The sequence below is a fragment of the Acipenser ruthenus genome, chromosome 7 (genome assembly GCF_902713425.1).
Source record: "Acipenser ruthenus chromosome 7, fAciRut3.2 maternal haplotype, whole genome shotgun sequence".
NCBI lineage: Eukaryota > Metazoa > Chordata > Actinopteri > Acipenseriformes > Acipenseridae > Acipenser > Acipenser ruthenus.
The window spans coordinates 26,708,555-26,720,898 of NC_081195.1; the positions used below are offsets into that span (position 1 = coordinate 26,708,555).

Consider the following 12,344-nt stretch of genomic DNA (forward strand, 5'->3'; position numbering starts at 1 on the left):
AGGGTTAAGATTCAAAGCATCACTTAAAAAAAATACTTGATATAAGCAGATACTGATGAAGGTATTATAAATCATTCAAGCGGTTTTCTACAGCAGGTTTATAAAACATAGCTCTGTGCAGTTTTAGTGGCAGATCTCCAACAACTGAACATATTATTATTACTTGTTTATTTAGCAGATGCCTTCATCCAAGGCGACTTACAGAGACTAGGGTGTGTGAGCTATGCATCCACTGCAGAGTCACTTACAACTACGTCTCACCCGAAAGACGGAGCACAAGGAGGTTAAGTGACTTGCTCAGAGTCACACAATGAGCCAGTGGCTGAGGTGAGATTTGAACCAGGGGCCTCCTGGTTATAAGCCATTTTCTTTAACCACACAGCCTCTCTATATTGCTTAGCAAAAAAAAAGTTGTAGCTGATTGATCTCAAAACGTCAAGTCTTAAACGATCCCAGTGATTCAGCCTCAGCAACATGGCTGGGTAACCCATTCCATCCCCTCACCACTCTCAGTGTGTCTCCAGTATTGAGTTTAAAGGATTGAACAATGTGAAGACTTTAATCAAGTCTCCCCTAATTCTTCTTTATTCTAGGCTAAATAGATTCAGTTCAATCTTCAGTCTTCACAGCTCATTCCTTTAAGCCCTGGGATTAGTCTGGCTGCTCTTAGTTGGACAAGTGCTTTTGCTAATGTGTTGACAGGACCTGAAGCTTGTCATGTCACCTCATTACATGATATACTTTTTGAACAATTGCAAACACCATGGCAGCCCATGGAGTCCCGACACCCTATTGACAGTGATCTGACAGGTATCTCTAATTAGCTGTCCAATCCCTGTATATGGCAGATGTTTCGTCATGCTCCATGTATAAAGCAGGCTGGTTGGCAGTCATCATTTGGGAAGGCACGCTAAGCAGATGGGACTGCAGTTCAACATCTCATTGTCAATTCAAAGCAAGTTTTTAATGAATATGAAAGGATCTGGAAACAGATTGATACACATGCCTCTCTCTCTCTCTCTCTCTCTCTCTCTCTCTCTCTCTCTCTCTCTCTCTCTCTCTCTCTCTCTCTCTCTCTCTATATATATATATATATATATATATATATATATATATCTATCTACAGGACAAATAATCACATTGTATCCATGAATACTGGAATTTCACAGAAATTCTGGACAAATATATAGAATGTTGCTGACAAATCCTACACTCAGTGAAATGATCATACAGGATATTAGTGTTGGTAAAACAAAAGAGGGATTATATTAAAACTCTCAGATAGGTATGTAAAGTGGATGTTTTGCATTTCGTTATTTTATTTTGTTTCGCCCACTGAACACAAATACGATTTTGTAAGTTTTATATCGGCAAGGTTTTTTCCCTTGTATTTTTATTTTCTTGACGGAATACAGACTGATTCTTGAGCTGCTTTATAAACGCCTTAGTTACATGTTCCATAAACACTGTTGCTGTAGCCTGTTATTATCATGTATAGATGCATTATTGATTGTGTATAACAGTTTACCAAAGCGTTTAGCTGAAGCAGATCAAAGAATGACACGTTTTGATAAATCAGACCCATGTGTCATTATTGTATTGTCATCATTTCCCGGTAATTCACAAATTTGGTTCATTCACGGCTAGGCCATGTCGACAGTCAATTTTCTGTACTATCCTGTATTAGGTCCCTTCACTAACTCACGGTTTTCAATATGATTTCTTGATGTGTGAGTCAGATAGTGGAATAACGAGGGAGCACTGTATAATTCAAAGTTGGGTGTAGAATTGAAAAGGCAATGGCTCCAATCCAAGGTCATACCAAAGGCTATATTTACAAAGATTGTTGGCAAAGTGCAAAAGGCTATCCAAATATTCTCATCTGTAATATGTATAATGTGTGAAAGAGTAGGTTGCAAAATGTAGGTCATGAATTTGTAAGGTTATATTGTTTTACGGTTTTCGTGGATTTCAGGATTTCCATCAAAAGTACCCATTGCTATGTAAAATGTATAGTAGTTTACTGTGAAAAGTCAAATTTCTAAAACAATAGTGTAAATATACATATTTGAGCAATTAAAAATAAACTCAGCAAACATTTGCTTTACAGACACGCCACCTGTCAGTTAGGAACCTGGCAGCTGGTTTCGTTTAAGCAGTCTTGGATGTAATATATAATTCATGCTGCCATTTTGTTTTAGAGTGCCCTATATGCCAGATGTATATAAAACTAGGATGGTTCTCATTGACAAATCGAAGGCTTTATCACTGGTATTGCTTCGTTTTTAAAGTTATTAAAGGTATGGTTCCCAATTATCTTAGTACTTTGGTCAGAAAGGTCAATACTAACCAGATGAATGCATGTATGCATTATACAGTGAAGAGCTTGCCAGTGGGTGACTTTTGAGCCATGTATAACTCATTCACCTCCACATTAAGGCTCTGTTGAAGTATCTAATTCAAAGGTTTTAATGTTTTTGAAAAAAGACTGCAAGGACATAGTCTAAGGTAGAAAGCATTTTTAATGCACAGAAAACTAACTGCAGTAGTGCCTAACTGTAGTTGCTGTTAAGGCTGAAAGAAGTGGATCTATTTAGTCTGGGACAAAGAAGAATCAGGTGGGGCATGACGGAAGTCTTTAAAATCTTCAAAGGCGTTGATAAAGTTAACCCTAAACAATACTTTAGGTACAGCACAGGATCAGAGGACACAGCTGGAAATTAAATGGAGCTACACTTAGGACAGAGGGGAGGAGACACTTCTTCACACAGAGAGTGGTGAGGGGATGGAATGGGTTACTTAGTCATGTTGTTGAGGCAGAATCACTAGGATCCTTCAAGACCCAACGTCACAAAGTTCTGAGATCAGTCAGCTACTAGGAACTGGACGTGCTCAGTTGGGACAAATGGCCTCCTCTCATTCTTACATTTTTTTACATTTCTTATGTTCTAAAGTAGTAAAATGTAAAACACTGGGAACATTTAAAAAAAAACTAGATTCTTTGCTTTTAAATGAGTTCCCCCAGTATTGTGTGCTAACAGGGGGTGAGCCTTGATGTTCTTATGTTCTTTGTCAGCTTTCAGTAAAATATATATATATTTTTTTTCTTATTTATATATATTTTCTATAACTCTATAAGAACGTCTTGGTAGTCGCTACGGCAATTTTAGGCAAAAAGATTGGACAACTCTGGTATAGTATCTGGAATAGTGGCTGGTATAGTGGTTGATCTAATTGAATCCAAATTTCCCAAAAACCTGAAAATGATTTAACAAACGAATAAATAATCAAACAGTATGAGATGAGAAAATCGTTCTGCTCTGACGATAATTCCGCTGGGCACTATGCAGTGTATTCCATAAGGTCGACAGAAATAAATACTGCATCTCCAGCAACCCTTAAAGAAATATAAAAACAACCCATGTATTTCTGGCAGTGCATCAGTGCAGCAAAGTGTGAAAATATCGACTGTGCAGTTCTGTCACCTTGCAGCCTAATGAGGAGAGAAGGAGGTGAGAACAGAAGAGATTTATTGCAGAGAAGGCTCTGCATTATAACTTTGCAGGCTGACTCCCCAACATGACAAATGAAGTGAATTACAGCACACCAAGCTGTCTGAATGCTTCGGCTCCTGCTGTGAATATTACAGTATCCATCCACGCCAGCTCCCTGCTACCCACTTCATTCTGAGTGCAGTATCGATAACTGCAGCCAAGCACACTGATGCTTTAGTGGGAAGGGGGTGACCGTCAGAAACTGTATATAAATAACTTCAGACTGTATCAAACTATGGGGCTTGCTTAGAAAGTGATGGAAGACACGTTTTGGAACATAAAAATAAATTTTAATTTTGGGCAAATTTACATAAATGAGCAAAATGCAGCATAACATTCAGCTGATCTTCAAATGCAAAGAGAATTTACATTTTTGAAAATGATCAAATTGAGCACTCAAAATCCAGACGTTTGAAAGTAAAGGTTGGTTGTAATTTTTTTTTTTTTCGAGAACATTTTGGAGTGGATAACTGAAAAAAAAGATCATATTAATTAAGATGTTTACTGTATAATTTGCTACATTTTTTGAAAGAAAAACAGTCCATTTTGCAAAGCTGTTATCTCAGAAGGGGAATTTAAGGATAAAATGATAGATTCTTCTAATTTGACCGGGTTCGAATGTCATGGAAAGCGTCTTTAATAAATTCACTTTACACACCTTACACATCTATTCAAGACTCTTCACACATTTTGTCAGTTTGCATGCTCTGCATTTCTGGAGTTCTGTTTTACTGTTTCATTTCAGTAAACTCTTAATTTCTAATTTGCACACATTTCATCTGTTTTTTGTCAAACATCAGGGTGTCACATTGTTTGATGTGTGGTGCAGATAAGTGGGGTGCGGCTGCCAGAACAGTGGACTCCCTAATAGGAAAAATATATAATATTGCCTGTGAGGTCTAACTTATGGGATACCCTGTATGTTAAAAAATAACAGGTATGGGGCTCCCGAGTGACGCATCCTATCGCTTGGAGATCGCAGGTTCAAATCCAAGCCATGCCACTGCCGACCGTGGACGGGTTCCCAGGGGGTGCTGCCCGGGCGGGGCAGGGGTTAGGTCGGCTGGGGATTCCTTGGCTCACTGCACACCAGAGACCCCTGTGGCTGGCAGGACGCCTGCAGGCCGGCCTATACGCAATTCAGAACTGCGTGGTCCTCCGACGCTGTAAGTTCTGGATATGGCTGCACGCCGGGTTTGCAGAGTGAAAAAAGCACACAGTTGACGACACTCGTTTCAGAGGACGCAAGTGCTCGTCTTCATCTCTCCTGAGTCAGTTCGGGGTTGCTGCGCTGAGCCAGGTTGAATAATAATTGGACATTCCAAAATTGGGTGAAAAATTGGAAAATGAATAAAAATAATTGTATAACCATATGGGAGCTGAACCACTGCTAGATAGATAGATAGATAGATAGATAGATAGATAGATAGATAGATAGATAGATAGATAGATAGTTGTGGTATGCCAATCAGTACGATTGGTGACAACATGATCAAAATGCAGGTAAAGATGAAATACAATCTAAAGGTATCTGCTGTGCTCCTGCCAGCCCTGCCCGTGCCAGCAGAGCAGCCCTGCTGGCAAGAGTGAAAGAGATTCCTTTCACCTAGACATGGCTAAGCATGGATTATCCCTTTTAATCCACAGCTGGTGCTTGAGACTTCATTAGTTTCACCATACTGCGTGGCACCATCGGAGTAGGGGGTCAAAGATAACAAAAAATATATGACATGTGTGAACAGACATATGTATGTGTATCTCTACCACATTTCTTTGAGGGATTATACCTTAAAGAATGCTCTTACCAAGTTCCATCACAGTTTAATAAGCAGTTCTCTAGATGTAACAGAAAGTAGGGGGTAGCAGGTACAGTACTAAAGGAAGCCAAGCTGCTGAAATAGTCAGGTTAGTGAAGGAAAGGCTCAGAACTGCAGATCTGCTGTTGAAACCACTGATAACATAACCTAATCTTTTATAATCTTTAACCCCTTGAAAGGGACTAAAGACAAGAATTCTCCAAATGCTACAATCCTCAAATTAATGCAAATTCAAAGTTAAACCCAACCTTAACTGAACAGTGCATTTTGTGGCTGGATTTGAATAATGTAGAAACACTACATTTCAATGACAAATGTTTTGACTTGCAGCTGGAATTTTGAATGATCTCCTAATGAAATGAATTCAAGAAAGATTTCTAAATTAGATCTGGTTATTGAATACGAGACATCTTTCTACACCTGTATAATAATGCTTACAAAATCAATTGCAAATAAATCAACTGATTGCCTCTGCAAAAATCCCATGTGTATGTTTATATAATGTTTCTTATAAATGCAATCTGATCAACTGGTTAGTGAAGGCAGGTTTTGCAATACCATGATCATATCTATCTAAGGAAACATTAGTTAGTCCAAGATTGGTGCTAATCAGGGTCTGGGAAACCAGCCGTTTATGTCTGAAATATTCTCAACCTAACTCAAGCAACCAAACAGGCCCTTGCCAGTGAGATGTGTTAAAACGGTACAGGGTTTTTAAGTTATGTATTCCCACACATGGGTATAATGTTTCATAACGCTGCTCTACCTGTAGTTACCGCTGTGTTCTGTGGTATTAAGGCTTTCTGTTCATACTCTGGTCCCTCCCTGTAGCAGTGCTGGCCAGACTGTATTAGTTGTGCCAGTGTACAAACAGGCTGCGTTGTGTGACTCACTGGTGTTACGGATTCAGCCCTCTCTGTGAGCTGAGATGAGGTTAAAAGTTCAAACCACGAATACAGACAAGCCTGGCTCTTTTGTATTGTGGTTAAGATGCTTGCTTGCAGTGTCAGAGGTTGTTGGTTCACACCCAGCCTCCTCACTGTCACACATATGACACTGACCTAGAAGGCTGTCTGCCTTTTCAATATAATGGAACTCTAATACAGTAGAACACAAAGAATATTATAGAAGCCACAAGGGAGTGCAATTCGTATCACCCAACGCCCTGGACAACAAGATTTGTGTAACGTATAACAAGTTTTGCCGTTATACTGTGCCCATCAGACAAGTAGTTTTTATTTATTAATTTTTCCTACGTTAGTTCTGTTGCTAGAAAGACACACAAGTTTCTGATAACTGAATTGCAGAAGTCCACCAAAGCACAAACATTTTAAAAAGTGTTTACATCCCAACTCTATCACTTCTGATTGGCTGGCTATGGAAGAAGCTGATCTTCTATTGGTTACAAAGAAACCCAGAAATGGCTGCGAAGAAAGTCTCTTGTAATGCACAGACGAATCTTTTAAACTTAAGCTATTATTTACATTTTTTGTAAATTGGCGAATCTATGCTTGTTTAATATATTGCATATATATATCTGTTTATTTCACTTTACCGCCCCTAAATGTATCACTAAAGTGGCTGAGAAATTGTCCAGCGCCACTTCAACCCTTTCCCTGCTCTTTCTGTCAACAAGCTACACCAATGAAATGCAATCTACAGTACAGTACAAAGCCCTGCATCCAAATAGGCTTGTGTGCAGTGCCCCAGATAAACTTTACACATTGAAAAAATATGAATTACGCATGATATGTGTAAAGAATACGCATAGCAATTTTGCTGCACAGCTTGAGTTTGCAAGTTATCAAGCTTCTTGTACTTTGCTGGTTCCTGGCGTCTCAATGGTCAGTTGTGAATATACTGCCCGCGGTAGCTAGAGAATGGATCAGCCAACTGTAGCCTGCCTGGGAATTGGAAGAACCATGTGACCTATAAGTCTGGGTTTATAAAAATCCCAAAAATAAATACATACATTTAAATAAAAAAAGATATATATATATATGTTTGAGTCCACTCACTTGCAATGATTGTTTGTGACTGGTGAATAAGAGAGCGGTAGGATTTATCTGCGCCGTTTTAATCCACCTCAACCAAATCTACCAATGTACCAATGTATCTGTAAATCTATATAATAAATACAATATATTCTGTATTTGGAGAGAGTTGGGGTGCTTTATGTTGCTATAGCAAGACGACCAATAAGGAATACAATGTTATCGTTTCTTTATTTGCATTTTCACAGTATTGGTGACGTTTTTTTAAATATTAGAAATAGGCGATATTCTATGTGCGTGCAGGCCTTCTGCAGCGTTGTAATTAATCTATATATATACAGACGTGCTCAAATTTGTTGGTACCCTTACAGCTCATTGAAATAATGCTTCATTCCTCCTGAAAAGTGATGAAATTAAAAGCTATTTTATCATGTATACTTGCATGCCTTTGGTATGTCATAGAATAAAGCAAAGAAGCTGTGAAAAGAGATTAATTATTGCTTATTCTACAAAGATATACTAAAATGGCCTGGACACATAACTGGATTATAGTGATATTTCAAACTAATTAGTTTCTTTAATTAGTATCACACATGTCTCCAATCTTGTAATCAGTCATTCAGCCTATTTAAATAGAGAAAAGTAGTCACTGTGCTTTTTGGTATCATTGTGTGCACCACACTGAACATGGACCAGAGAAAGCAAAGGAGAGTGTTGTCTGAGGAGATCAGAAAGAAAATAATAGACAAGCATGGTAAAGGTAAAGGCTACAAGACCATCTCCAAGCAGCTTGATGTTCCTGTGACAACAGTTGCAAATATTATTAAGAAGTTTAAGGTTCATGGAACTGCAGCCAACCTCCCTGGGCGCGGCCGCAAGAGGAAAATCGACCCCAGATTGAACAGAAGGATAGTGCGAATGGTAGAAAAAGAACCAAGGATAACTGCCAAAGAGATACAAGCTGAACTCCAAGGTGAAGGTACGTCAGTTTCTGATCGCACCATCCATCGCTTTTTGAGCGAAAGTGGGCTCCATGGAAGAAGACCCAGGAGGACTCCACTTTTGAAAGAAAAACTTAAAAAAGCCAGACTGGAATTTGCTAAAATAAATATTGACAAGCCACAATCCTTCTGGGAGAATGTCCTTTGGACAATGAGTCAAAACTGGAGCTTTTTGGCAAGTCACATCAGCTCTATGTTCACAGACGAAAAAATGAAGCTTTCAAAGAAAAGAACACCACACCTACAGTGAAACATGGAGGAGGCTCGGTTATGTTTTGGGGCTGCTTTGCTGCGCCTGGCACAGGGTGCCTTGAATCTGTGCAGGGCACAATGAAATCTCAAGACTATCAAGGCATTCTGGAGCGAAACGTACTGCCCAGTGTCAGAAAGCTCTGTCTCAGTCGCAGGTCATGGGTCCTCCAACAGGATAATGACCCAAAACACACAGCTAAAAGCACTCAAGAATGGATAAGAACAAAACATTGGACTATTCTGAAGTGGCCTTCTATGAGTCCTGATCTGAATCCTATCGAACATCTATGGAAAGAGCTGAAACTTGCAGTCTGGAGAAGGCACCCATAAAACCTGAGACAGCTGGAGCAGTTTGCTCAGGAAAAGTGGGCCAAACTACCTGTTAACAGGTACAGAAGTCTCATTGAGAGCTACAGAAAATGTTTGATTGCAGTGATTGCCTCTAAAGGTTGTGCAACAAAATATTAGGTTAGCGGTCCCATCATTTTTGTCCATGCCATTTTCATTTGTTTTATTATTTACAATATTATGTTGAATAAAAAATCAAAAGCAAAGTCTGATTTCTATTAAATATGGAATAAACAATGGTGGATGCCAATTACTTTTGTCAGTTTCAAGTTATTTCAGAGAAAATTGTGCATTCTTTGTTTTTTGTGGAGGGGTACCAACAAATTTGAGCACGTCCGTATATTTCTTTGTAATTCTAAAGGCAGAGAAAAATCAAATGGCACAGTGTTGTTAATCTGCCTCTCGCGCTTTCCCTCTCGCTCAGTAATTGAAATGGTAAATCAAACAGAGAAATATTAAACCTGAAACTGCTCTTTCTGTCTGTGTGTCGTCCCGACCACACACACACACACACACACACTCACATAGGCGCAACATATTCACATATTCCTTAGGATCAAGATGGCTTGTTGCCATGACAACATTGTTGCTATGCAACACCGATTTCTCTTCCTGCTTTGTTATGAAGCAGCACTGTAATAGAATCTTGTGCAGGGTATTCCTCTTGTTTGACTGAGGGCCCTTGCAGTACTGTACTGTACTGTATTGTTTTACTGTGGGTGTACTGGATGCATGTACACAGCTGAACAAAGACAACCTGATTCTAGTTACAAAAGAGATCATCCTGTTTCAAGCAGAATTAAACTGTCCCTCAACCCAGTATAATAATAATAATAATAATAATAATAATAATAATAATAATAATAATAATAATAATGCAAGAGATTATGTGGCCTTTATCACATGGTCAACTTTTATAAGGGTACACATACATGGTTCTGGGGGTACGCATGTGTTTGTTATATAAATACTGCAGTCTGGCTATCGGGGTGCCTGTGACTCTTACTGCTCCATTCTCCTCTGCAATGCTTTAATCCACACAGAGTATCCTGACCACACCATGCCATGCATTTTAATGTGCTGTTCATTTCAGCTCTGACTCTAACATGGAAACAATAATACGGCAGCCAACTGCAGCCTCATCGACTGGCAGAATATTCTGTGCCATTTACCAAATAAATTGAAAAAAAAAAAAAAAAAAAAACGCATTACAATTCTGTCAGCCTGCGCAACAATTCTATATGTGAGATGAAAGTAACTGTAACCTAGTTTCAGAGGAAACCCGTCTAGACAGAAATAGAGGCAGGGAGCAGAAGCGAGCGTACTTTATATTCAGCTGTCACTCATAAAGGTTTTATGATTAATAATTGATGAATTATTTATAAGTGTCTTTTATAGGGTTATTTGCTGCATAAAATAAAAGCATCAACCTTCCTCTGGTATGGTATTTTTTCATTTCTATATTCATTTCTAGCATAAAGAGAGGCTCATACATACTGTATAGATGCCTGGGGGAAGTACACAAAGAAGTAATTAGGTTTTCACACATATTTTGCACATTCTTGTGTTGCTGATCATTCCATTGACATAAATCTGATCATATATATACATATATATATATGGGTAAGAACATATTATCCCAAAATATCCAAAACCAAAACAGGAGACATTATTACTGCATATTATTATCATGACAATATTTCTGACCTATATAGTATGTTATTTTATATATTTCATGTTTCTTAAAAACATTTTCTGTTTTTACCAATACCTTGGTTCTTTCACTGAAAGTAAAGGCAACTCTGTGAGGTTTCTGTCAATAAGTAACAGATGTATGTATACTGCCTTGGTTTTTATATTTCACTAATGAATTCACACTTTTTCTAGAGTCTCCTTCACAAATGTCCTGGACTGGATATTCACTCATTTCAGTTCACAACATGACACGAGAATGTTAATAATAATAATAATAATAATAATAATAATAATAATAATAATAATAATAATAAAACCTATTTTATGGAATTATAAAAATATGGAATCCTGGACCATGCAAATAAAGTTATTTGCATATTACATCACATATCCCTAACCCTGGCTGCATCCTGACTTGGAGAGATCCTTTCCCTTTTTATCGGTGCTCATTTAAACTGCAGACTGCAGATTCTCACACTGCAGCCAGACATGCATCATCCCACAAGAACACAAAAGCAGACCAAAGAAAAAGTTCCCTGTGAAGACATCCCAGATGCACGAGCTGACAAGAGAGTCTGGAGACACTGATAGCGATTCGCTTTTTATTGTGTTTTTAAAAATAGAAAACTATTCGCTTTAACAAAAGTCGTTCTATATAGTATTAAAAAAATAAATACATTTGGCTGCTGTGATAATTCTAGGTTAAAATCAGCCCCTCCGGGTTATGGTGATTTATACATAAATCATAAATATATAATATCACCAGAAAAATTTGATGCAAAAAACTGCAACATTCTATAATTATCCTGAAGATAGCACTGTATCAGAAAGTATCATACTAGCCTGCAGCTGCTGAAGCATGATCTGGCTTGCAATCTTTATTTTCTTCTGTTTAGTTTTTGTTTTATATTGAAGCAGTTCTTTCTAAATTAACATTATAATAAGGTTAAAGGGACCTCATGAGATGGTGAAACCGTCTGAACAGAATCAGCTAAATATGTTTAAAAATATACACAGCAGCTTTCAAGAGCAGTCTCTTCTTCAGATGAGAAGTTGAAATTGAAGACAAAGAAAATCCTCCCATTTTTGTGTTCTTGAAAGCTAGTGTATATTCTTAGACATATTTCAGCTGACCCTATAAAAAGGTATCCCCAAAAAGCTCTTGTTCATACATCTTGCATGTGGACCAGCACGTATGTTCACACGTTACTCAGTAACACTGTAAATTACTATTTTTAGTTGTAACTTCTACTATCCCTTTGAAAAAGGTTGCCCTGTGTTGCATGTGCCTCTTTTGTAAATTCATCATTCTTGGAAGTAAATAGCTACGTAAAACAAGCAATGTTATACAGGTGTCTCTGTGTGCAGTAAGGGCTGTGTCTCTGTGTGCAGTAAGGGCTGTGTCTCTGTGTGCAGTAAGGGCTGTGTCTCTGTGTGCAGTAAGGGCTGTGTCTCTGTGTGCAGTAAGGGCTGTGTCTCTGTGTGCAGTAAGGGCTGTGTCTCTGTGTGCAGTAAGGGCTGTGTCTCTGTGTGCAGTAAGGGCTGTGTCTCTGTGTGCAGTAAGGGCTGTGTCTCTGTGTGCAGTAAGGGTTGTGTCTCTGTGTGCAGTAAGGGCTGTGTCTCTGTGTGCAGTAAGGGCTGTGTCTCTGTGTGCAGTAAGGGCTGTGTCTCTGTGTGCAGTAA

General features: G+C 38.5%; 1 protein-coding gene across 3 annotated transcripts in view; it reads right to left on the reverse strand.

Moving 5' to 3' along the window:
* LOC117415168 (zinc finger protein neuro-d4-like) overlaps nt 1–12,344 on the reverse strand; it is an 82,578-nt gene that overhangs the window by 32,396 nt on the left and 37,838 nt on the right. The window lies entirely within an intron of this gene.